A 23,869-nucleotide genomic window follows, 5' to 3' on the forward strand; every position below is an offset into this window, starting at 1 on the left:
ATGTTATGATAATGATTAGAATAAAAGATGTTAATCCGAATAATTCACTGCACAGTCCAGGAGCTATAACTATCACCATAGTTCACTATTGTTAAGACAATATTGACAAAATTATATGAAAGCCAACAAAAACAATTATTATGTAGAGACTGATGGCACTCACCCAGACCTAGGAGCGTGAGCACATCTTTTTTGGCTCAGTCTGCAGGAGTAACCTTGAGGGATATCCTCACTCCAGAGAGGAATTCCATACACACCCCAGGAAGGGGTTCATTAGAAGATCCTCCCAAGAAGGGCTTTATTAGAAGATTAAAAAGTGGTCTGGGTTTCTGCAGCCCAAAGAAACCTTCTGTCAGTCAGGAGTCCTCAGGCCAGCCGTGTCAGTGAGCAGATGGAGATAAGTTATCAGTGGGATCACTTCTTTGTTCCTTTATCAGCTCTGCCTCATCTTCAGCTCACTGTCAGGATGTGAATATTGTATTAGAGGGGTGCCTTGATGGAGGGAGGAATGATGAATCTGACTCCATGTTCTCAGAAGGGTAATTTATCATTTCATGATACTATATTATATTAAAGAATACTAGAAGATACTATACTAAAGAATACTGAAAGGATACTTACAGAAGGCTAAAAAGATAATAATGCAAACTTGTGACTCTTTCCAGCATCTAGACACAGCTTGGCACTGGTTGGCTAGAGAGTCAAAACAACTCACACCAGAATCCAATAAAACAATCTCCAAACACATTCCAAAGGGGCAAAACACAGGAGAAGCAAATGAGATAAAATTGTTTTCATTTTTCTCTGAGACTTTTCAGCTTCCCAGGAGAAAAATCCTGGGCAAAGGGATTTTTCAGAAAATGTGAATGTGACAATTGAATGTGTGTGTTGTTTTTAGGCAGATTTCTTGTATTCTATAGGTGGCCAAGCCTTGCTCCTCCCAGGATTTAGCTGTAGGAATTCCTAGGCTGGGCATTGCAGGGCTTCTTGGCTGAGCCACTTGCACCAGCTGAGCTGGAGTTCTGGCACTGCTGTATAAAGGCACCAGTTTTGTAGAGGTAGAGGGAACTTCTGTGGCCAAAACTTGAGAAGGTGAATTGCAGAATGAGCAGATGTGGACTCATTTTCCAGGTGTGCATTTGGCATCTCCACTCTGACTGATCAGATCAAACATATGACAGCCCAGGTCTGCGTTCAAAGCAGCTGTGCCTCTCACGTTTCTTTTTTTTTTTTTTATTCCAAAGTTAAAACAGAGTTGTTAGGAAGAAAACAAAGGAGATGCAGAAGTATTTAAAATGCAGTATATATCTGACAGACTTTTTACTGTATTATTTGCTATTATTTCCCTGTTACTGAAAAAAGGCTTCCTGATAGATGTTTCAGTAAGATCTATTGCAATAAGGAGAACAAAGATCATTTTTCAGGCAAATACCCGTAAAATATCTAGTGAGTATCAGCAAAGTTTGAATTAGGTTAATGGCATATTTGAATTTTCTGTATTTTTTTCATATTTCATATCAAATTGCAAAATGAGCTCAACATATTACAGCAATATCAGCTGGTTTACATTAGCCAAACCCACTGAGGGAAAAAAAATTGAAGTTTGATTTGCTAAATTTAAAATGAGACTTCTAAAATCCACAAAAGAACATATTAACAAATTCTGGAGGTGGAAAAAATCTGAAGTAATGCTTAAATTTTGTATATTTAAATCAATATAAAGATTCCCAAGAAATTGTGTGGACAGAAGAAATACAGCTCATGCTACATTTGAGGAAAATTTTTTTTTGTGAGACCAATTTTTTAAAATTAATTTTAAATACTACATTATCTGACAAACCTGTCTTCATTTCAAGTATACAGCAAAGAAATACACCTTAAAATCTTTGGTATTTTCTTGTTCAGTCATGTTGTTTTTTTTTTGCTGGAATTGATCAGATTTGGGTATTTAGTACCCAGTGTGAGTCTCCAGAGAGCTGGGGCAGGAAAAGTGGGAGGAGCAGCTTTTCTGGGCACCCTGTGCCAGGGCCTGCCCACCCTCCCAGGGAACAATTCCTAATTCCCAATATCCCATCCATCCCCATGGCAGGGGTGGAACAGGATAAACTTTAAGGTCCCTTCCTACCCAAATTATTCTGGGATTCTCCTTTTTTTGAAGGGAAATAACTGCCCTAAACACAAGCAGAATTCCCAGTCACAGTGTCCCTAAAGTGTGTCCCAGTGGATGGTGTGACCTGCTGGTCCATCACCTGCTGGGAAGGGGGTGTTTCTCCTTCTCACCATGTGCAGATCAAACCAATGTACTGCCAGGAGAGTGCTTGAAAGCTCTCAGACAGAAATGGTCCCCAGGACCCCCAGGCACTGGAGGTCCTGCCTTGGAGGGACCCCTTGGAGTTAACCCCTAAGAGTCACTGGGTGTTCTTCTTGTGAGGCAAAGCTTCACAGGGGAAACAAGTCTGAAAGGAGCATCCTACTCCAAGTATTATTTAAACTCAAGGGGATCTGGAAGCTGAGGTCTGTTACTTGGTTAAATACCTAGTTCTAATTGCTCATTAAGAACAGAGATTCCTTTCTTAAGCACTGGAGGGTTCGTGAGCATATTTCCCTTGCTCTGAAAGCACCTGCAGCTGATCTGAAGCCAAGGTGGAGGCACTTCTTAGTGCTCCAGCATCAAAAACGCTGATAATATTTTATATTTTGTAATATATTGACTCACATGATTCACATCTTACCTTTTTTATTGTATGGAACACTAAATACCTGATTTCTTCCTGTTTTTTTCCTGGATAACAGGATGGAAAGAGTAGGAGAGCTCTATTGCCAAATCCAAAACTCTACTTTAGTCCAGATTATCTCACAAATGCTTTTCAGTGAAAGCAAAATCTCTCTGTGCCCAACAGTGAAGCCTTATTGCTCTAGAAATCCTTACCAAGGGAAGAAGAGGGGTTCCACTAAGCACTTCAACATCCTCTGAGTGAGAGATGATTTAGAATTTGGGGTAGCACCTTGAAGGCCATTTCTGTCTTGTTTTCCAGACGTTGCTTCACATGCTCCCTGTTTCTCACGTTTGCATAATCCCATAAAAGATGAGAAAATGATATATTTGGGGTTTCTGTGTTGCTGTTATCCCAGCTAAGTAATTGAGGAATATTTGGGTCTGATACCATTTTTGATAGCCATGTTGTACACTTCAAACTCCCTTGGCAGTTCCAGAGGATCCTTCTTTCCCTCACTCCTTGTGGTATTTTTTGGGGAAGGAAGGAAAGAATCTGACTCCATGTTCTTAGAAGGCTAATTTATTATTTTATGGTCTATATTATAATAAAGAATGCTATACTAAACTATACTAAAGAATAGAGAATGGATACTTAAAAAAGGCTTAACAAGATAATTATGAAAAACTCATTACTCTCGCCAGAGCCTCAGCACAGCTGGCTGTGATTGGTCATTAAGTTAAAACAATCCACATGAAACCAATCAAACAATGTCCAAACCACATTCCAAAGCAGCAAAACACAGGAGAAGCAATCAGATAATTATTGTTTTCATTTTTCTCTGAGCCTTCTCAGCTTCCCAGGAGAAGAAATCCTGGCGAAGGGATTTTTCCAGAAAATATGGCAGTGACAACTCCTCACTAACTCCTGCTTGTTGCTGTTGTGTGTAGTAAAGTTTCACTGTCTCTCTCCCCTGAGGAGCTGGAAATGATTCCTGTAAGGCAAGTACTTAGCAAATCCATTTGTAAAGTACATTTGGAAAACTTGGCAATGTGTCCTGGGGTTCCACATCAATGGGGGATTATTCATTCAGTGTGTATTTAGTTACACATTTTCAAGGCAGTATAGATTCTCCTCCTGAAAATAACCCATCAGATTTTCTAGGCAGGGGGGAGGGAACCCAAAATTGGTGCCATTCTTTTTTTTCATGTATTCATAGGAATATAGATTACAGAATGAATTATCATAATTTTCCCACAGCATGCCATTTTTTGAGTGATGTTAATACCTTGATGATTGATAGCCAATGTAGAGGGAAGAACATTAATAGTAAATACAAGAGTTTTATTTCCCTGTCTATACATTTTTGTTGTATTTTGCCAGAAACACACGTTGCTATAGCCTTGCTGCTTTTGAATGATATCACACTATACTGCATGTCCTGAATAATTTTTTTTCTGAAAAAATGAGCTAAGTAATTTATAAACATAATTATACCTGTATTTATGGCCTAATAAAGTGTGATAAATGTGGTTTAGGTTAGAATACAACATTTTATGAGTAATCATATGGGTAGGTGCATACATTGTATTTTGAAATGGCAGTAATTTACTGCAATACCCATTGGAATAGACAGCTTTAAAGTGTGCTAAGTTACTGCCTTGGACCTTCAGTCTTAAAAGCCTATGTGAATAAAAGATGGCTCTTAATAATTCCTGGGTTTCATGTTCTCAGACTTAGTCCTTTTTTTTTGTTATACTTTTTTTTTTTCTCTTACAGACTTCACTTCTTCAGTCCATTTTCTGCTGCTTATAGCTCTTCCCTATGAGTGTGGTGTGTTAAAAATAAACCAAGAGTGGCAGGTTTCTGTTTCAAACTGATATTGCTCCTTTAGCACTGAAGTCCCCAGCACAGAAAGGACATGGAAGGTCCTGTTGGAGCAAGTCCAGATGATCAGGCATGGAGCAGCTCTGCTGTGAGGAAATGCTGGGAAAATTTGGATTATTCAACCCGGAGAAGAGAAGCTTTGGGGTGACCAAATTGTGGCCTTCCAGTGCCTGAAGGGATTGGGAACATTATTGGGGATTGGCCTCCTCTCTCAGGGAATGCAGAGAGGCTCAGCTTGGACAGCAGCAGCAATTTCTGCATGCAAAGGGTGCTCAGGCCTTGGCAGGGGCTGCCCAGGGAGCTTTGCAGTGCCCAGCCCTGCAGGTGTCCCAGCAAGGGCTGGAGGTGGCACTCAGTGCTCTGGGCTGGGGACAAGGTGGGCACTGGGCACAGCTGGCACTCCATGGGCTGGCAGGGATTTTCCAGCCTCAGTGAGTCTGTGGAGAGATCCTACAAGCAAGGTGGAGAAGGACCTTGGACAGGGCCTGGAGTGACAGCACAGGGGGAAGTGGATTCAAACTGAGAGTAGGTTTAGATTGCACATTAGGAATAATTTATTCCATGTGAGGGAGGGTGGGCAGGCCCTGGCACAGGGTGCCCAGAGCAGCTGTGGCTACCCCTGGATATCCCTGGCAGTGCCTAAGGCCAGGCTGGACACTGGGGCTTGGAGCAGCCTGGGATGGTGGAAATTGTCCCTGCCCATGGCAGGGGTGACACTGGATGAGTTTTGAGGTAACCCAAACCATTCTGTGATTCTATGACTGTTCATTAGCCAGTGTGAAATGAGATCTGCAAGAGTTGATCTGAAACTTGCACACCTTGATGAAACCCATGAAGTTATTGCCTGAACAATGTAGAGACATTACCTTGATTTTTCAAGTGGGCATTTGCTGTATCAGTGCTTTACCAGGAAGAGATGGAAGTTACACTCCAGGACTGGGGGTGGAACCTGTGTTGTTTAAGAAAACTGTGCTGCTGTCTGTAGTTGTCTCCCCAGGTATCCAGCTGCAGAGCAGAGATGTGACTGCACAGCTCAGCATGGACCCCAATTCTCTTCTAAATTAAACTATTCATATTTCTAGGCCATAGAGTTTCCCTCACTACCTTTCCCTGCCTGGGTAAGTACAGCTGGCAGCGTGTCTGAATGTCCAAAAAGATGTTCTGAATTAACTTCTTTAATGCCATTGATCAGTATTAGGTTGATTATTGTACTGGCTAATTAGAAACATCCAGAACATGTTATAACTTCATTTATTTAGGGAAAACCAAAAATTTCCCCAAATTTTCCCCATAATGGAAGTTTCCACGCTAAAGGTGTACTGCCAAAGCCCAGAATTGCTGGAAGACTTTGAAACTGGAAGAAAAAGGAGATCACAGGATGCCCTGGATGAATGGAAGCAGAAGAGTTGAGGGAATCCTGTCTGCAACAAGCCAAAGCAGTGTAAGATGAACTCGGAGCTGTTATGTGCTGATGTTGTGATGATTGCAGCATTCTCCAAAATGAGGACGTTTTGCCTCTTAGGGCAGCTATGAGGCCATCAGAATTCAGGGGTGGTTTTTATTTTTTAGCAGGATTTTCTGTTTCTGACTGCTCCTTCATTCCTTCTGCAGTGAGTATAATCTGCAGCTGACAGACCATAAAGAACCCAGGGCACGAAGACACACGTGGAAGAATTTGATCACTGAAATGCTCAGCATGAGCAGGAAAATACCTTCCTCAGGGGTTCCTCGTGTGCCTGGATCAGCCATGGCCATGCCCTGAGCTCTGCTGACCCCCAGCAGCCATGCCAAGGCCTCCAGTGTCATTTTTGGATGGAATGCTGTGGAGCTCGGGAGGTGTGCGGGTTAATTCCAGCTTCTCACAGCCCAGTGGCAGCCTGGAGAAGGCCAAGCAGAGTTTGGGATTATGAGGGCTAAAATTAACCTCTCCCCCTGCAGAACAAGGACATAGCTTGCTCCCCTGCCAGTCAGAAAAGTGAGCACAATTTGGAGCACAGCTGCAAGGAAGAAAAGCAACAGCTCTAGTGGAAGAGATTTCTGTTCAGGCGATGCAAAGAAAAGGCAATGATTATTAAGTAGCTGAATTTCTTACAGACTGGGTTCAGCAGGTAAATCCTCTTGGTGATTTTCAGTCCTGCTTTACCCACTGGGGTTCAGAGGTAATTGATAAAGGTGTTTGGCTTCAGACACTCACTCAGCCCAGGGACTTGCACTTGATGTATTTGCATCTCATCACTCAGTTGCCATTCTTCATTAGACGAGCAAAATTTTATTTTGCCCTACACAGAGAGGCCCCAGTAAAAAAATATCCTTGAGGTGTGCCAGCTTTCAGTCTAAGAAAAAGGTAAATGGGTCTTAGAAGCTTCATTTGGTCAAATGGGAGAGTTAATCAGAGCACTGGAAGGTGGCCTGGAGTCCTGGGAAGTACTGACTCCTGAGCAGGATTTATTTTATAAAATATTCCAAAAGGGCTCATACTCAAACAAGTGTTGATGGTACCTGTGCCAGGCAGCAACTCAGGTGTGCCAGAAACTGTTGGAGCCATTGATACTTGACCAACATCAACTTCTCTGGGGTTGAGAGAGAGGTTTTAGTGTTCACTGGGCCAAATGGGGATGAACACCCTTAAAATGGGATAAAAAAGGACCTGACAATTGGAATATATATCCTGCCCAAGTCTGTTTCTTTTCTGTCTCCATGGACTTTGGAACACTGCTGATTATTTTACTCCTTCTTTATTATTATTATTTTTTTTAATTTATTTTATTATTATATTCTATTATTTTACTTCTTCTTATGTATTATTTTTTATTCAGATTTTTCTGTGTGTGCTTTTAGTGGATAATAAATGCTTCTATTGATTTACCATGCTCAGTAAACTAGATTTTGATAAATATTTATACACCATACTTTGTAAAGCATAATACTACCTTCATTTTCTGTGGGGGATTATTAATAATTATTTAATGCTTACCCATAGTTATGGGAAGATTACATACCATACTTACCATATTTATGTGCCTAGTTCCACTGAAATTTATGAGTATGTTGCTAAAAGTTGACAGGGTTTTCTGCTTCTAATGAAAGATCCCATTTCTGAATAGAAAAGAACTTCACACGGAGTGAAACAGTGAGTCCTACAAAGTATTTGATGTTCTGGAGACAGAGCTGCCAAGCTGGGCTGAGAGCAGGAAACAAAGCAATGTTAAATGACTGTAAGGTGAGTTAAATGCTCCAAACAGAGAAGCTGTAGCTGTGATCTCTGTGGCCCCAGCAGGTTACAGGGATGTTGTACAGATATTTCCAGGGTGTAGAGCATGACTACAGTTTGTAATGATTACAATAACAGAAATAATAAATACAAAAGTAGATGATGACTGAAAGCAGTAAACACAATTCCAGGCATCACAGGCTGAAAAAAAATCTGTTCTGAGCTGAAATCTCCAAGTCTTGAGAAACAAAACAGAATTTTAGCTGTGCAACCAGATTTATTGGCTACAACACCAGCCTTTAATGAAGCTTAACAAAACAGTCAATTAACAAAGAGCTTACCAGGACAGTAGAGCACTTTTGATGATAACACCTTTCTCTAAATTTTGAATCCCTACTGTGTTTTGGGTTTTTCAAATTGACTTTTCAGTTTGTTTTTCTGATTTTGAGTGGTGCTTCCCAATTACCCTACTTAATTTTGGGCCATGCTCATCCTTTAGCATTGCAGTGGGGGATATTTCATTGTAGTGTAAATGTTCTGATGATTTCAAAAAGAAATAGAGTTTACCCATGAAGTATAACATGCTTTGAGTTTAATAACATGCTTTACCCATGAAGTATAACAACATGGGAGGGGGAAGTTTCCCAGTGAATATGCCTGCTTTTATATTATGCTTCTCATTTTGGGTTTAACTTATCAAAACTTGGGGAATTGTGATTACACCAAACTCCCACTTGCCCAGCAGCCTGTCTCAGGCAGTTTGCTGGCTCAGATGCCTTTAAGAGTGATGCAGAAAACCTTGCTCTGGGTCATTTGTCCATTCTCCATGGGGGCTATTCCATCCTGGAGCCTGCAGGAGTGTGTCCTCATGTTTGCAGTTGTATTATGAGCTTATAATACCTTTCCCATGGAAAGGTAACCTGAGCAAAAGAACTGGCCAACTTTTTTAAAGGAATGTCTTTAAGCTGTGAGATCTTCATGTAGGGGGATAGAATATAAGAAAATCAAGATAGCATAGAAAGTAATCTCACCCCTAAGGAGTTGCAGCTGGGCCAATTAGCAAAGATTAGGAGCAGGCCTGACTTTAACAGGCCACAGGTGTAACCAATGAAGAAGAGTGCTATAAAAGAGTGGGGTGGCTGGGTGAGAGGGGAGCTGGAGTCAGTGGCTGCTTTGTGAAGATGAAATAGTCAGTGCTCTGAGGAGCTGCCCACGAGGAACACCAAACAGGTATGAAACTTTTGTGATAAGGAAACAACAATATGGAACCCCTGCAATAGGATGGTAACAGTTTCAGGCTAATTTTGTTGTATAAAATGTTGTTTTTTCATCCCACTTTTACATGAATTGCTTCCAGCCATTCCTTGCTACAAAAATGATGTCTTGTAATGACTCATTCTGTTTTCATGTCATTCATTAGCTTGTGTGTCTCTGTTTTTCCTGTATCTGTCTCTTCTTTTAGCTAAATATTTCCAGCCTGCCATTCTTCCTTCATTACAGCTGTGATTAGTTTCACTGCTCTATCATTGCCTGCTCTTCCTTCAATGGGGAGTGACCAGAAATTATGACAATAATTACACTACCTTGCTGAGTTTAATCAGTCATGTAATGTTCATGTAATGTCTTACTACAGCTAAAATTCGAGGTATTCAGTCTGATTTTGTTGCAAGCACATAAAAAAAGAGCTCCCCTCCCCACCAGCACGTGTCTAGATGTAGATGATGCATATAGATAGATAAGAGAGGACAGCTTGCACTGCACTTTTAGGCTCCTAAGCCCTGTGAGGCACAGAGGGCCCCATGGTCTGTGTAAATATTTTTCTCTCTGTGCTAAACAGAGGCAAATTTTCCAGCTAATTTGTCCATAAAAGAAATGTATGGGAACAGCTGTTCCCTAACAATATCTGCCAGTCCAAGCTTACCTGAGACAGGATGAGCTGATGATTCAAATTGAGCTTGTCCAAACACTTCACTGGATTGGCAAGACAGTAACACCTGAGTTAGTCAGGATTTGCTCAATTCTTCTGGTGAGTGCAGCTTTGTAACCCATCAATACCTCACCTAAGTCTTCAAAGGTCAATCTCAGCATTGAAAATCCATCTTCTCCTGCTGCAAATACCCAAGTGACACAAATACACCTGCCAGGCCTTAAGGACCATGACAATGAGTTTAGTTTAAGAAGATTGCCTAGTAAAGGTCCTTCAGGGACATTGTCAGTGGTGGTGATAAAAGATTCTTCTGGCACTAAAAACTAGTTTCAAAAATTAAATGATTGTTTAAATTGTTATATCCACCTAAAATCCCACCTGTGTTTTTGTGATTAAGAAAAATAAATGGCCTGGTTAGATTTTTGGTTTGGGCTCTTATCTCTGTGGTGCCCACATAAATCAAGTGTAACTTCAGTGAGACCATTGCTTGTTCAACACTGATGCAAACACAGATCAGCACCAAGCTGACCATCAGCCTCTAATGGGAAAATGCCATGGGTTGTGTTTCCAGTGTCAGGGGTGGTCAGCATTTAATAACTGAGATGAAATTATGGAAGTGGGTAAAGAATGGCTGGAGTGGACTGGAGGAGCTGGCACGTTTGGGAGGGATGTGATAAGTAGCAGTGGCTGCTCCTCTCCCCCAGGCTGTGGGAAGAAGCCCCCAGAGGAGCAGCACTCACCATTTGGGCCATTAAATGTTAGACTTTGCTCAGAGTAAAGGTTATTAACTGTCTGGGGCTGGCAGGAATCCATTTGCAATAACTGCATTGTGCCAGTGACTATGGCAGCATCCCCTTCCTGTCCTCAGCAGCTACCTAGGAGTTGTTGTGTGACATTTATAGCTACTGAAAATGTGGCTTTGATGAGGTCTTTAGTGGGATAGTTTGGAAATCATTTCAGCTTTAATGGGATGCCCACTTGTCCATCTCAAAGACTTGTCCTGTATCTGTTGGACCTTTTATAGCTCTGTGTCACCACTGAGTCAGAGATGACACTGAGCCATATCAGAAAGCAAAAGCCTCATGGATTTGATCCTCTCCCCTTTTGTACCTTAGCTTGCTCCAGGTGGACCTGATTGCTCATTTAATCAATATATTTCACATGATTGGCTAATTAACAAGACACCCATTTGTAAACAACCTTTGTTTTATTTGCAAGCAGATAATTTAAAAAGCTATTCCAAGGTGTTTATAAAGCACAGATACATGAGAGTTCCTAACTGGATGAAACATGCAGGGACACAACTTTTATTGACTTTGGAGAATCCAGAGGAATTTGAGTTGTTGTTGTTGCTGTGCTCACCCTCCATTTGTGTTTTAGCTTTGTAATTTAGTTACTGGAGAGGTGTAATCACTCCTGATGGATGTGTTCACAACCAAGTTGTAACAAAAGCTGCTGAGTGTGTTCTGGGAGCTTCTAATCACCCTTAGCTCTTATTAGCTGTAGTACCAGTCAGAAACATTCAGCTCCGGGATTTTCTGTGTATGAACAGAACCTTTATTAGTGTCAACTCTCCAAAAAGTCCACCTGAGTCTGAGCTGTCCCCAGGCTTGCAGAAAAGCAATGGTCAGTGGTGTAAATCAGCCTTTTTCTGTGACAGGGATCAGCTCTGAGTGAGGTGCATCCCATGTGAGATGAGCTTTCCAAACCCTTCATTGGAAAAGTTGAACTGTGTGCTGTGCTTGCAAAGAGTCATAAATCTGTTCTTCCTGGTACAAAAGGCATTATGTTTGCTATTATCCAGCCTCATTTTCTGCTTCAAGCAGTGATGCTTTCTGAGCAGAGTGTGTTTATTTCAGATTATTAGGATTTACCCTGGGAAGAGTCTCATAGCATGTTTTTCAGAGGCTGAAGCACCTACGTTGTTTTCCCTCAGTCTTTGGAACTTGGCAGGGAAAAACACCTCCAGAACCAGAGAAAAGCACTTCTTACTCTATGAAATTCTGTTCAGTTTTGGCTGAGATGTAAACTTGCTAATTTCCCTTTTTAGCACTTGATTTCTTTCGAAATGCTGGCAGTTGGTCAAAACAGAAATGGTGTAGCCTGGCCCACTGTGCCACTGTGGGCCATGGCAGGTGGCACTGGCAGGGACATGGGCTCCTCAGGGAACACTGAGAAAGGATTTGGGCTACACTGGGCTTGTAATGTAATATCATCTCATCAGTTTTTGCAAGTGATCAAAAAATAACCTCAATATTCCACTTCCCAGTCAAGAGAAAGGTCTCCTCTGTTTGGCAGGAGATGCAGTTTCTTGTGTGATCTGAACACAGCTGGTGGAAGGTGGCTGGGAACTGTTGGGATTTCTCTTTCCCCTTGTTCTCACATGTGGAAAAGACTGGAATACAGCAGCCCTCTCCTCTTTGTGGTGATTTTTTTGTATTATGAGTTGTTTCAGTTGCAATCAGGCACTCAAAAGTTATGAAGAGCCAGCCATTCTGTTACCTTTTAATTCAGCATCTCTGGGCACGGGGGAGAGACCTCAAATGCTGTGTCAGTTCTGGGCCCTCCTGGCCAGAGAGCTCTGGAGGGCAGGGAAGGGGCTGGAGCCCCAGGAGGGGCTGAGGGAGCTGGGCAGGGGCTGAGCCTGGAGCAAAGGAGGCTCAGGGGGCCCTTGTGGCTCTGCACAACTCCCTGCCAGGAGGGGACAGCCAGGGGGGGCCGGGCTGTGCTGCCAGGGAACAGGGACAGGACAAGGGCAAAGGGCCTCAAGCTGGGCCAGGGGAGGCTCAGCTTGGATATTCAGGAAAATCCCTTCACCAAAAGGATGGTGAGGCACAGGAAAGGCTGCTCAGGGAAGTGGTGGAAGCCCCACACCTGGATTGTCCAAAAAACACGTGGAAGTGGACTTGGGTTGGTGATCTTGGAGGGCTTTCCCAGCCTCACTGGTTCTGAGATTGGGGCATCACCTTTAACTCTCTGCCAGCTCTCTCACCTGCCTGGGCTGAGTGCACCTGAGAGTGTGTCAGGAAGATCCCCAAGGTGCCTGGAGAAGAGAACAACCCAGAGGATTGCTGCAAGGCTCACCTGTGCTGGGGGCAGGTGCAGCAGAAGGATTCTCCTCTCTCCCTGGTTTTGCTGCAGGCTCTGTGTGTGTCGCTGAACAAACCCAGAACAGCTTTTGTGGCCATTCCCTGCCTCATCTCCTGCACCCTCAGGCTTAATGTGGAGAAGTGCTGAGCACTCAGAGCTGCAAATGAAATCCATGGGCAGTGTGGCCACTCAGCATTCCCCAAATTAACCAGGAGTGGGATGGATAGCTGGACATGGGGACAGCAGCAGGTTCGGGGTTCTGCAAATGATTTGCAGCTTGGCTTGTTTGTGTCTCTGTCATGAGCACAACTTGCAGTAAATGTAAATTAATTGCTGTGTGTGAGACACTCCTGGCTATGATTTCCCCCAATAACACCTGGAATTAATGTCTTTTCCAGGTGCAGCTAATTTTGGGTGGTATTGAGGTACAGATCTGGACTGCACACGGTGCACACATTGTGGTGTTGTGAGGTCCCCAGGATGAGGTGAGAGATGAGAATTTGACTCCATGTTCTCAAAAGGCTGATTTATTATTACATTAGATAGATTTATTATAATATATTTATTATATCTATTATAATATAGTTATCATATTTATTATAATGTATTTGATATTTATTGTATTTTATTTATTGTATTTTATTTATTGTATTTTATTTATTGTATTTATTATATTAAAAGAAATTATATGCTAAAACTATACTAAAGACAAGAAAAAGGATACATCAGAAGGTTTCACAAGAATGATAATGAAAGCTCGTGACTGACTCAGAGTCTGACACAGTTGATGGTGATTGGTCGTTAATTAAAAACAATTCACATGGACCCAATCAAAGATGCACCTGTTGGTAAATGATCTCCAAGCATTCAGATAATTATTGTTTTCATTCCAAGCAATCAGATAATTATTGTTTTCATTCTTTTCTGAGGCTTCTCAGCTTCCCAGGAGCAGCAATCCTGGCCAAGGGGTTTTTCAGGAAATATCATGGTGACACCACATCACACTGATGTAGGTACAGATGGCCTGAGATGGACCAGCACATGAAGGAGCTGTACCTGCTTCCCCTGAAATCAATAAAATTTCCATCCATTTCAATACTCACAAGAGATGATGGATTAGGAGAACTTAATTTGGGGCTTTGGGGAATGGTGTTCACAACTTTAATTGTATTCGGGTAAAACGCACATTGATCCTTGAACAAATTCTCAGTACAGCTGGCCATTGAAAAAGAAAAATCAGAACTTTGCAAATGCCTCTGCACATTCTTCCTGTGATTAACTGTTCTTTAAAAGAGAAGAGAAGGTAGGGATGTAATAAAAGTTGTTACCCTGCTTGCAATTATTCTGAGTAGTAAAACAGATTAAGTGGAGGCTTAAGGCATGAGCTTAGTGAATGTAGCCATACCTAAACAAACAGTGGCAATTCTGCTCTTAAACTCTGAATTTTAAGATTAAGTAAATGGCAGAGTAATTTAAATTATATGTCAATATTTGATTAATGGAGTCTTGACACTTTTGCTTGTAATTCCTACTCTCTTATTAAAATCATCCACCAAATTTTGAAGTAGAAATTAAATCTTTTCTCTGATGGAAAGCATTACTTTTCAAATATGATTGTGCACTGTGACAAACCCTACTGAATTCTGCATTAGCACAGGAGCTCCTGAGCTCTCAGATCTCCTGTCCAAGCAAACAGGATTCTCTGCTGGGCTCTCTGTGGCTCATCCAATGGTGGTGGGCACAAAATCCTGGCCACTGAGGCATCTGGGATGCTGAGCAGCATTGTCCTCGTGCTTAACCTCCTTCTGCTTCCTCTCCTTCCTCTAGGAGTTAATTCTATGATTATAATGAGCTAAACTCTCTCTTTGCAGTTTGTGTAGGACTCTCCTGATGATGAGAAGCAATGATATTTTGGTTCCATTGAAGTAAATTCTCATTGGGTGAGTGAAAATACACATTTTAAATTTGCATTTGTTATTGTTCACATGTCACAACACAGAGAATTTGTGCTGCATTTAGAGGTGGGGGAGACATGAATGAGGGTTCCTTCCCCAACCTCAACCTACCTCCCTCTGGGTTTGCTAACAGAGAAATCAAAATAAATTTGAAATGACAGAAATACAGAATGGTTTTGGTTAAAAGGGACCTTTAAAATAATTTAATTTTAACCCTCTGCCATGGAAAATTTGGATATTAAAGAAGCATGAGGGAAGGGAAGTAAGAGAAGAGAGGTTTTCACTCACCTGTGTGCTTACAGATGGTGCTGAGGCATGAGCTGTGAGCTGATTTGCACATTGCCATTCAAATATTTACAGTGTACCTTTAAAGCATCTGGGTACCACAGGGGTTGAAATCCCTGCTCTCATCACTTTTGTATGGGAGAGGAGCACAAGGAGGCTCCATCTGAATCAAAATTACTTTTGATTTTTACCTTCGGAGAAAGTGAGGGAAGAAATTTCAGCCTCAGGTTCAGCTGGGGGATTTAATCTGGATTTACAGAGGTGAAATTGAGCAGAAGGGGTCACGAGGTGGCTGAGCAAGTGTAAGAACAACTGGCAGCTGAAGGGGATGGTCCTGCATCACCTGCAAGGTCTGCTCATCCCAGACCTGCTCAGCTTGGCTTTGCTGCTTATCTGACTCCTCAGTGATCCCCCCTGGCTTGTTAAAGATGAAGGAAATGCTGCCTTTGGCTGCCAGCTGAGTTTTCTGCTGATTTAGTGAGAGGACCTGGGTCAAGCAAAGTTGCTGCAAGGCTAAGAGGAGCTTGGGGAACTTTTCTTGTGGTGGCAGGGCAGAAAATAAGCCTTACTCCTGTCTTCATGTAAGCAGCTGTGGTGGGAGCAGCAGCAGCAACGGGGTTGGGATTTGGGATCTCCAGCCAACCTCAGTTTTCTGGGGGTTTTATTGCTGAATAATTGTTCTTGCATCCTCTTCTGAGTGGAGGAGCCTGGCCTGGGCTACTCCATTGATCTGGGCTTAAGTTTGTAAGCTTTGGGAGCAGAGGTAGGAGAAGTTTCAGTGTGTGTGCAGTGCTGTTCATAAATATTGAAGTAAAACATGAATAATGGCTAAATCCCTGATTCCACAGGCTGCTGACCCTGCCTGTTTGAGATTTTTATTCAGGTAGTTCACCAAAAATCTCCCATTAAGCCTGCAAAGCTCACATATTCAGGAAATGCTTATATTTAAAGCAAATTAAGGAGGAAGCTTGTGGACCTTTATTGAAGTGCATGAGGATCTTTACAAGTATCTCGTGTTTGTAAAGACAAATGTGCAAGGACAACTGCTGGAAGCCTAAACTCCACTTCTGCTAATGAGCTGACTCAATGCCAGCCCCGGGACACACCGTATTTCCCCTCCAAACGCCGTAATTAACATTCATTTTTTACTTCACGGAGATCACCCCACACCAGCATCCCCGAGCTGATCCCGCTCTCGCAATCGGGTGCGGTTCCTCTCTGTTCCGGCCAACTTTGCGGCTTTTCCCCCTCCCTGGCGAGTCAAAGCAGGGCGCAGAGGTGAGGAAGAGGAGGCGCTGATGGACGAGCCGGGGGTGCCGGGGCGGGAAGGAAAGGAAAGGAAAGAAGGGGGGCCGGTGCCTGCGGCTGCAGTTCGCCGTCCCTCCGAGCCGCGGCGGGGGCACACTCCGCCCGCGTTTGGCGAGCGCGGCTCCGAGCGGGGCAAGGCGGAGGCAGCCGCGGCCCGAGGAGGAGGTGAGAACCGGGGGTACCGGGGGGTGGCACAGGATGGGGTGAGGTGGAACGGGATGGGGGAGCCTCAGCACAACAGCGAGGCCGCGGGAGCTGCGGCCCCGCGCACTGAGCGGGTGCGGGAGCGAAGCCTCTCGCCCCAAGCCCCTCGCCCCGGTGGCTCCCGGCCGCTGATCGTGGCCAGCAGCGCGGTGAGGGTCTCCGAGGGGTGGGTGCTGCTACGTGGGAGATGCACTCGAGTGGTACTCGGCAGCATCGCGCTTCCCTCGGATGGAACTGTGCGCTCCTTGGCGAATTTCCGGAGTGTTAGAGCTCCTCGGGACTCCTGAAATCCAGTGCGAGTCCTTCGCAAGGCTGGGATTGGTTATTAGGATTCCAAAGGGATTAGCAGGGTCCTCTGAAAATATCTGGGGGAAGAACAGATTTTACTCAGCTTCCGCGTGGGAAATTTGTGGGTCCTGAGTCTACGCTGACGTTTGGATTTGAGAGGATATTGAGACATTCGGGATTTACGCGGTCGTCTTCACGTGAAAGGTCAGGAGTGATTATTTTCTTTTATAAAAGGTTTTACAGACAGGTGCTGGTGGTTTTGCTGATGGAGTTGCCCGCAGAAGTGTGAGGGAGGAGCACAGGTGAACCCAATGAAGGGGTTTGAAGGCAAGAGGGGAGGGGAGTTTGGTGTAATTAAACGGGCAAATTCGCGTTTTGTATTCACTTAGCTAAGGAAAAACTCTTTTCCGAGTGAGAGAGCCTGTCCTGCCCGGCTTGGAGCTGAGTGGAGGGGGCAGGGTGAAGCGGTGAACATTTGCGTTTGAAACCAGCAGCGCTTTAGCTTGCCACTTCCCTTGTACCAGCCATAAACGCGGAGTTTGTTCACTAGGAAGCGAAGGTTTGTGCTGTTTTAGGCTGCCACCCGCGGGTTTTCCCCCTCGGGGTCCCGCAGTGAGCGGGTTGGCCCGGGTTAGTGCGGGATGTTCCCGGGGAGCCGGCGGCGGGGCTGGTCCGCCGCACACCCAACAGGTCCCCGCGGTGTTGATTCGCCACCTGAAACTTCGCTCGCCGGATTCGGGCGGGTGGCAGCCGAGACACCGAGCCTCGGAGGAAACAGGCCTACCTACAGGTGGCATTTGGGGACCAGGCATCGGCAGGAGCCCAGCCTCGCTCGGCGGTGGGTGCGCGCCGCTCCGGAGTTGGGCTCGGGGAGCGCCGAGCGCGGCTCTGCCGGGGGCTCCATCCGCGGAGCTGCTGCCGCTCGGGCAGGGCGGGGGGCGCGGTGGGAGCGCAGCGCAGCCGCGGAGGGATGCAGGGAGGGATGGAGAGGGGAAGGAGCACGCCCGGAGCCCCCGGCCCCTCTGCCGTGCGCTGCCTGTGCCCGCGGCCGGGGGCAAGGCGGGCGGCGGGGCTGCCCGGGAGTTGGCTGCGCTATCCCGGAGGAGCGGCTGCCGCGGCGGCGATGCCCGGCGCCCTGGCGAACGCTTGCTGCCTTCTTTCTCCCCCCTTTCCCCGCTCCTCCCTCCCTTCTTCCCTTCCTTTTTTTCCCTCTCGCCGATGCGGGAGGCGGGCACGAGCCGCGGCTCCGCAGCGCTTTCCCGGGAGCCGGGGGGGCAGCGGCGGCCCCGCTCCCGCTCCCCCCGCCCTGCGCAGGCAGCGCCGCAGCCGCGCTGGCCCCGGCGGGCGGAGCGGCGCCGCCGCTGCCCCCGAGCCCGCACCGAGCCCGCACGGGGCCCGCGGGCCTCGCTGCCACAGGGCGGCGGCCCCCGGCCCGTCCCGCTGCCCGGCGCGGCCGAAAGTTTCCCGGCGGAACGGGGGTAAGTCGGGGGCGACGGAGGGATGCGCGGGTGGGGGGATGCTGGAGCTGCCCTGCCGCGGCTCCTCCGGGGCTGCCTCGACTCCCACCCGGCTCCCACCCTCCCGGAGCCGGGAGAGCCTCCTTCGGCGAGGACAGACACCCACCTCTTCCTCCCCTTCCCCATCGGTCCCTGTCGCCAAGCGGAGGAGAGACGGTGACCTCAACTACTGTGCTGTCGCTTTGAGATGCAGGGTTAATTTGCGAGGGCCGGTATCGGCAGAAATGCAGCGCTCAGACTTTAATATCTGCATGTGGTAATGGGTAAAAGAAAGGAACCCGTTAGTATTCCGCTCCTGTGATACTTGGCGCGGGAGAGCCTGCTTGCTGCTCCATCTCATTTCCGAGCTCCTCGGGGAAGCGGAGCGGTGCTGGGTGCCTTCCCCGCTGCCTTTTCCTCCAGGCATCGGGGGAGTCCTGCGGAGGGGAGACGGGAAGCTCCTCGCCTTGCAACCGCAAAGCTGCGCAGAGACACCTTCCCGGGCTCGGGAAGCTTTGGAGCGGGATTATGGCAGGAATCAGCAGGGTAACCCCGGTGCCCCGCTCCTGGTAGGTGATGTGACTGTGCTGCCAACCTTTTACACAGCCCAGTGGTTTTATCTATCCCCGTGGCTGGTGCGAGCTGATGTGTTTGAAATGTTGTGCGAACTTGAGGGATGTAGGGTGAGGTCAGCCGTGGGGGCTGGAGCCTGAGCACTGGGATTGCCTTGGGAAGAGCAGCACCGAGGTGTGGGTGGTGTCACGCCGGGAGAGGCAGGTGCCGCCTTCCCATCCCCTCTGCGTGTTTCGGCAGTGGCCATTAATGATGATTGGATGTTAATTCGGAGGGAGGGGTGTGGTAGCCGGGGGGGTTTTTGGATGCAAATCAATTCCCGTTGACTCATTCGGGCCCCGCCGAGGTGTGGGGGGAAGCCCCTGTGTTGGCAAGGCGGCTGCTCCCACTCCCAGCATCAAAAGTTGAGGTGGAAACATTTCCGTGTCTGCTCCCACCCACCCCCCGACGGGAGGAGGTTCGTGACATAGAAATTTCTCAGACTGCTCTTTGGGCTGTCTGCGTGTTAGGCAAATACGTTTCTCACTTCGACTGAGAACAGTTTTGCTCTCTGATGAGTGGAAACTGGGGAAAAAAAAGAGACATTTAAAAATAAAATCAGACCGTATAGCTGGAGTGGTAAAGCAAATGTTCTCGAGATCCCACGTAGCAAGCTGGGGATGAATGCAAACTGTTCCTGCCGTGTAACTTTTCCAAATTCAGTCCTCGCTGAGAGATGCGATCTCCTCCTGCCTGGCAGCAGAGCCCGGTGCGCATGGAGCACGGAACGGGTGCCAGGATGCTTTTCCTGTGCCCTGAAGGGACAACGGGAGCGTGCTGGCACCGCCGCAGGAGTGACAGCCTTGTCACCCACAGCAGCGGCACGGGAGCCCGCCCCGATTGCAACTTTCTGGTGTGTCAAAGCTTTGGGGAGTTTGAGGCAGGTGATTCCCAAATCAGGGACTACTGGCTCTCCCCTCTCGCTTCAGCTGGACCCCCTGTGTCACCCTCAGTGTCTGTAGGTGACACGAGCTTAATCTGCAAGGGAATGACCGCGGACAGGTGAAGGGGCACTTAAATTACTCTTGCTCTTGTTTTTATTCCAAGTTTCACGTGCAGCTTTCCTATCCTGCTTTTTTCTGTAACTTCCCAATGAAAACGCACATATCTGGAAATTTGTCATACCTAATTCCTCAGGCAAAATTGGAATGGTTGGTAGAGCAGCCTGCTAAACACCTTCCAAAGTGAGTGCTAGCTCGGTTTTGCAGATGAAGAGGTTCAGTCAGCTCTGTGAGACCATGGTTATCACTCATCCCTCCACCAATGAAGCATCACATCAGCTGTGCAAATGAGCTTCTCAGGTCTGGGCTCTGATTTTCTGTGCAGAGATGGAAGCCTGAAGCACCAAGAGTTGAGCTGCTGCTGCTGTGTGTCCATGGAGCAGATTGTGTGGGATGGCTTGGGCTTGGTGGCTGTTTGGGACAGCTCCCCTGCAGTGCTGGCTGGGCATTTGCTGTAGGCTGAAGCTTTGTGCTTCAGAAGCTGCCACAGGGCTGATTCAGGGATACAGAGCTTTGCCAGGGCATCAGACAGGAATTAGAACTTGAGTTCTTTTCCCTCAATTTACAATCTAAACTTCCATAAGTTCCTTATGTATTGCTCCTGGACGCTTCAGGAACCACATTTTTACTTGGTGGGACACATCCTTATAAAGTGATCTCCCTTGTTTGCTGCTCCTTTCCTTCTTCCCATGCCTTAGCAGCCTGAAATCCATGGACATATAACCCAGAACCCTGGGATTTAAGTACCTTGTTAACAGCTTCCAGCGAGGGCCATACGTTGTTAAAACTTTGCTCCTGGTTAGCAAGCAGCTGAAGGAAATGAAACCAGTAGCTTTGCACTTTTCATGCCTCTAGTAAATTCATGGCTCTAGCCTTAGTCCAAATGCTCTCAAACAGGAAAAGAACATGAACAGTAGCGTTCCTTTTTAAAAAATTTATTTATTTTTTAAATATTTGTGTCTGCATGTGGGCCTCTGTCCAGCCAAGCAGCAAAATCTGAAAATAGGAAAGTAAAATCTGGTTTTAGTTCAGTTTTAACAGCAAGTCTGCAAGTCTGATATAAAACCTTTGGTTTGGCAAAGAGAACCTTTTTACCCATGAAGGTTCTTTTTGGATCTTCTTCATCCAAGCTTGAAGTAAACTTAACAGATTTCTGTCAGAATGGAGCATTGGGGCTTTTTGTGTGTGAACTAGCTGTTTTTGTCTGAAACTCAGAGTGCACAGATGAAAACTGATCTGTTAGCCAATTATTATTTACTTCTTGGTACTTGAAACACGGTGAGGGATAACTGAATAGTGGAAGCTTGAAATCTGGATCAAGCCAAAATGCTGCTTGAGAATTAAACCCAAGTTTGCTTGTTCTGTCCTATTAATAGTTTATAAATTCAGTGTCTGAACCACAGAAAACAGTAGTTAGTGGCAGGGATTATTGCTCAAAATCCTGCAATCAGAGCTTGCTGTTTTAATTAAAAATAACTAATCAACTGATTGATGAAGGGAAAAGAAGTGCCTTGCAGGTATATATTAATTTTGCTGCTACCAGAGGATTCCATGTGATGCATTTGTTGATGTGAAGTCTTTTGGGGGAAGAGACACTGAGTGCCTAAAAAGCTTGTGCAAGCACAGCAGAGCAGGAGAGGAGATGCTCCTGCAGCTTTTCATGCTTAGGTGATTTATTACAAGAGACTTGACAATCAGGACTAGCTCAGCAGTAGTGGGAAGTGGTTTATTTCTGGCACTTGAGGCAGTGGCTGTGATCCCTGGCAGTGGCTTGGGGTGCTCCTGAGCCCTTAGGGTTAGGATGACAGGCTGTTCTGGGGCTCCTGCATGTCTGCTGGACTTTGATCAAGCTGTAGCTCCAAAGGTGGAACAAGTAATTCTGATGGCTGGTGGCAAACCTCTGAAGGAAGAGCTAAAGTCACTTAAGAGTGTCTGTTTTGTACATATAAATCTACTGATCTGAACTCTTTGTGTCCCCTCTATGCACCCAAAACACAGAGCTTTGTGTGTGCCAGGGACAAGGCTGTTCTCCCTGGATTCACTTGGGAAGGGACAGCCAGCAGGGAGAAGGACAGAATTCCTCTGTTGGCAGAAATTCAACCTTGTCAGTGTGATTGCCCTCAAAACTTGTGTGATAGATGGGTAATGTGATGATTGACTCACAGTTAATGGAGAAATATCATGTATACAGGTTAAGAAAAGTTTTATAGGTTTATAGTTATGTTGTACCCCCTCACGTGGTTATCAAGGGACAGCTGGGAGGGCTGGCTTGTACTGTGGAACACTGACCTCCAGTCAGGATTTGAGGAAGAGATCTCCACCACTGGACTGCAAAGAAGGGTTAAAAAGGGAAAACCTCCAGTGTGAGGGGGCTGAGCATATGGCAGGGAAAATATTTTGCTCCCATCATTTTCTTTATTCAGTCTTCTGTTGTATTTTTATAAGGTTTAATAAACCTTCCTACACTATGAAAAGTGAGTAGCTATTTCTCACACTTGGTTAATCCCAGAATCCCAAAATGGTCTGGAAGAGACCTTAAAGCCCATCCAGACCCACCCTGTGCTGTGGGCAGGGATATCTTCCACTATCCCAGGCTGCTCCAAGCCCCATCCAACCTGGCCTTGGACACTTCCAGGGATCATGGGGGGCAGCCACAAAATCTCAAGGAGCTGCCTTGGAGATTTCAGGGTGCAGCAAACCCCAGCACTGCTGAACTGGGATGAGCAAGGGAGCCTCTCCTCTCTCTGCCTGTGTGGGAAAGGCAGGGGAAGGTGTTCATTGTTGGTTGTTGGTTTGTTTGGGCTGCATCAGAGCAACTTTGTCTCTGCTGGGAGCTTCTTGCAGGGGCTTTGGAGAGCAATTAGAGGCCCAGGCAGAGGACTGGTGAACCTCAGTTAGGAAGCTGCAGGGACAGCAGGGCTGGGATGAGCCAGGAGCCAGGCAGGCTCTCCCACCCTGTGGGTGAAAGCCTTGCCCAGGCTGTGCTGGCTCATACTGGGAATAACCTCTGGGAAATAATGCTCCAGTGGGAGATTGCACCTGTGGCATCAAGATTGCAATCTCAGCCTAAAGGTGAACAGAGGAATGCTGGGCTTTCTCCCAGTTTTCCTTGGAACTTCAAACAATCCAAGCTTGCCTGGGTGATTGCCTGAGGAAGGGCCATGGAGTGCTGTCCTTGTCCAGCCTGTTTTGTCTGTCATCAAACAATGCCCTGCGACACAGAAAAAACCAGTTCTGGTTCAAATAAATCCCCTGGAATAGTGCAGTCTGAAGGGCAAGGAAAAAAGAGCAACAGAGAGAGGTTCAAAGGGAAGAGCCACAAAGGCTGCAGCTGTTTTCTGCCACTGAAGTGCTCCCTTATTTTTTTTAATTTAGTTCATACGCTTCACTTTCTAACCCGAACAAACCATTTGAGGTATTGAGAGAAGAAAGTGAGGTAAAAAGGCAAAGCTGACTGATTAAAGCTGTTGGAAAGATTTCTGGGAGCAGTTTGGAAAAGATGCAAGGAGAAAAATACTCCTGGTAAAGCATTTTAAGGAGACGTCTCAGTAAGAGTAGTGAGTCCTTTCTAAAGTAAAGATTATGCTTAAGAACTGAAATGCTGCTCTGGTTGAAGTAATTTAATTAGTGGGAGACAAACATACAGCCAGTGCTTGTTATTAATTTGGTATTTGGGCAATCAGATCTGGATGGGAATTGGTGCTTAAAATAGCCTTGTTTTTCCAGAAATACACATTAACACACGTTTCTACTTAAAACCAACCCAAACAATTTTGTGTTTCAAGACTTAGGACCCAGGTTGTAAGAAGGAAGGTGTAAATAGCAGTTCCTGAGGATCTGGGAGGACTGTGTGGTAAGGGTTGGTGCTGTGATGTGTCCATTTTCCAGACT

General features: G+C 45.9%; 1 protein-coding gene and 1 long non-coding RNA gene across 19 annotated transcripts in view; both read left to right on the top strand.

Annotated features, from left to right (window-relative positions):
• LOC143694828 (uncharacterized) overlaps positions 1–7,431 on the top strand; it is a 91,519-nt gene extending 84,088 nt beyond the window's left edge. Inside the window, exons 10-11 of the long non-coding RNA XR_013183545.1 lie at positions 4,494–6,042; positions 6,213–7,431. This is a non-coding gene — a long non-coding RNA (uncharacterized LOC143694828). The remainder of the gene's footprint in view (positions 1–4,493; positions 6,043–6,212) is intronic.
• A 7,318-nt stretch (positions 7,432–14,749) lies between these two features.
• The window catches only part of PCDH15 (protocadherin related 15), a 642,855-nt gene continuing 633,735 nt past the window's right edge, over positions 14,750–23,869 (top strand). For 9 of the 18 annotated variants that reach the window (XM_077183417.1, XM_077183420.1, XM_077183416.1 and 6 more), the window contains exon 1: positions 18,190–18,347. The gene's annotated coding sequence lies outside the window, so the exon portion shown is untranslated. Of the gene's footprint in view, positions 14,770–16,324; positions 16,348–16,415; positions 16,543–16,735; positions 17,074–17,297; positions 17,429–17,573; positions 17,712–18,188; positions 18,348–18,911; positions 18,935–23,869 lie in introns of those variants that run through there. The other 9 variants (XM_077183412.1, XM_077183413.1, XM_077183407.1 and 6 more) reach the window with 9 other exon arrangements.

This window comes from Agelaius phoeniceus, chromosome 9, assembly GCF_051311805.1.
Source record: "Agelaius phoeniceus isolate bAgePho1 chromosome 9, bAgePho1.hap1, whole genome shotgun sequence".
Taxonomy (NCBI): domain Eukaryota; kingdom Metazoa; phylum Chordata; class Aves; order Passeriformes; family Icteridae; genus Agelaius; species Agelaius phoeniceus.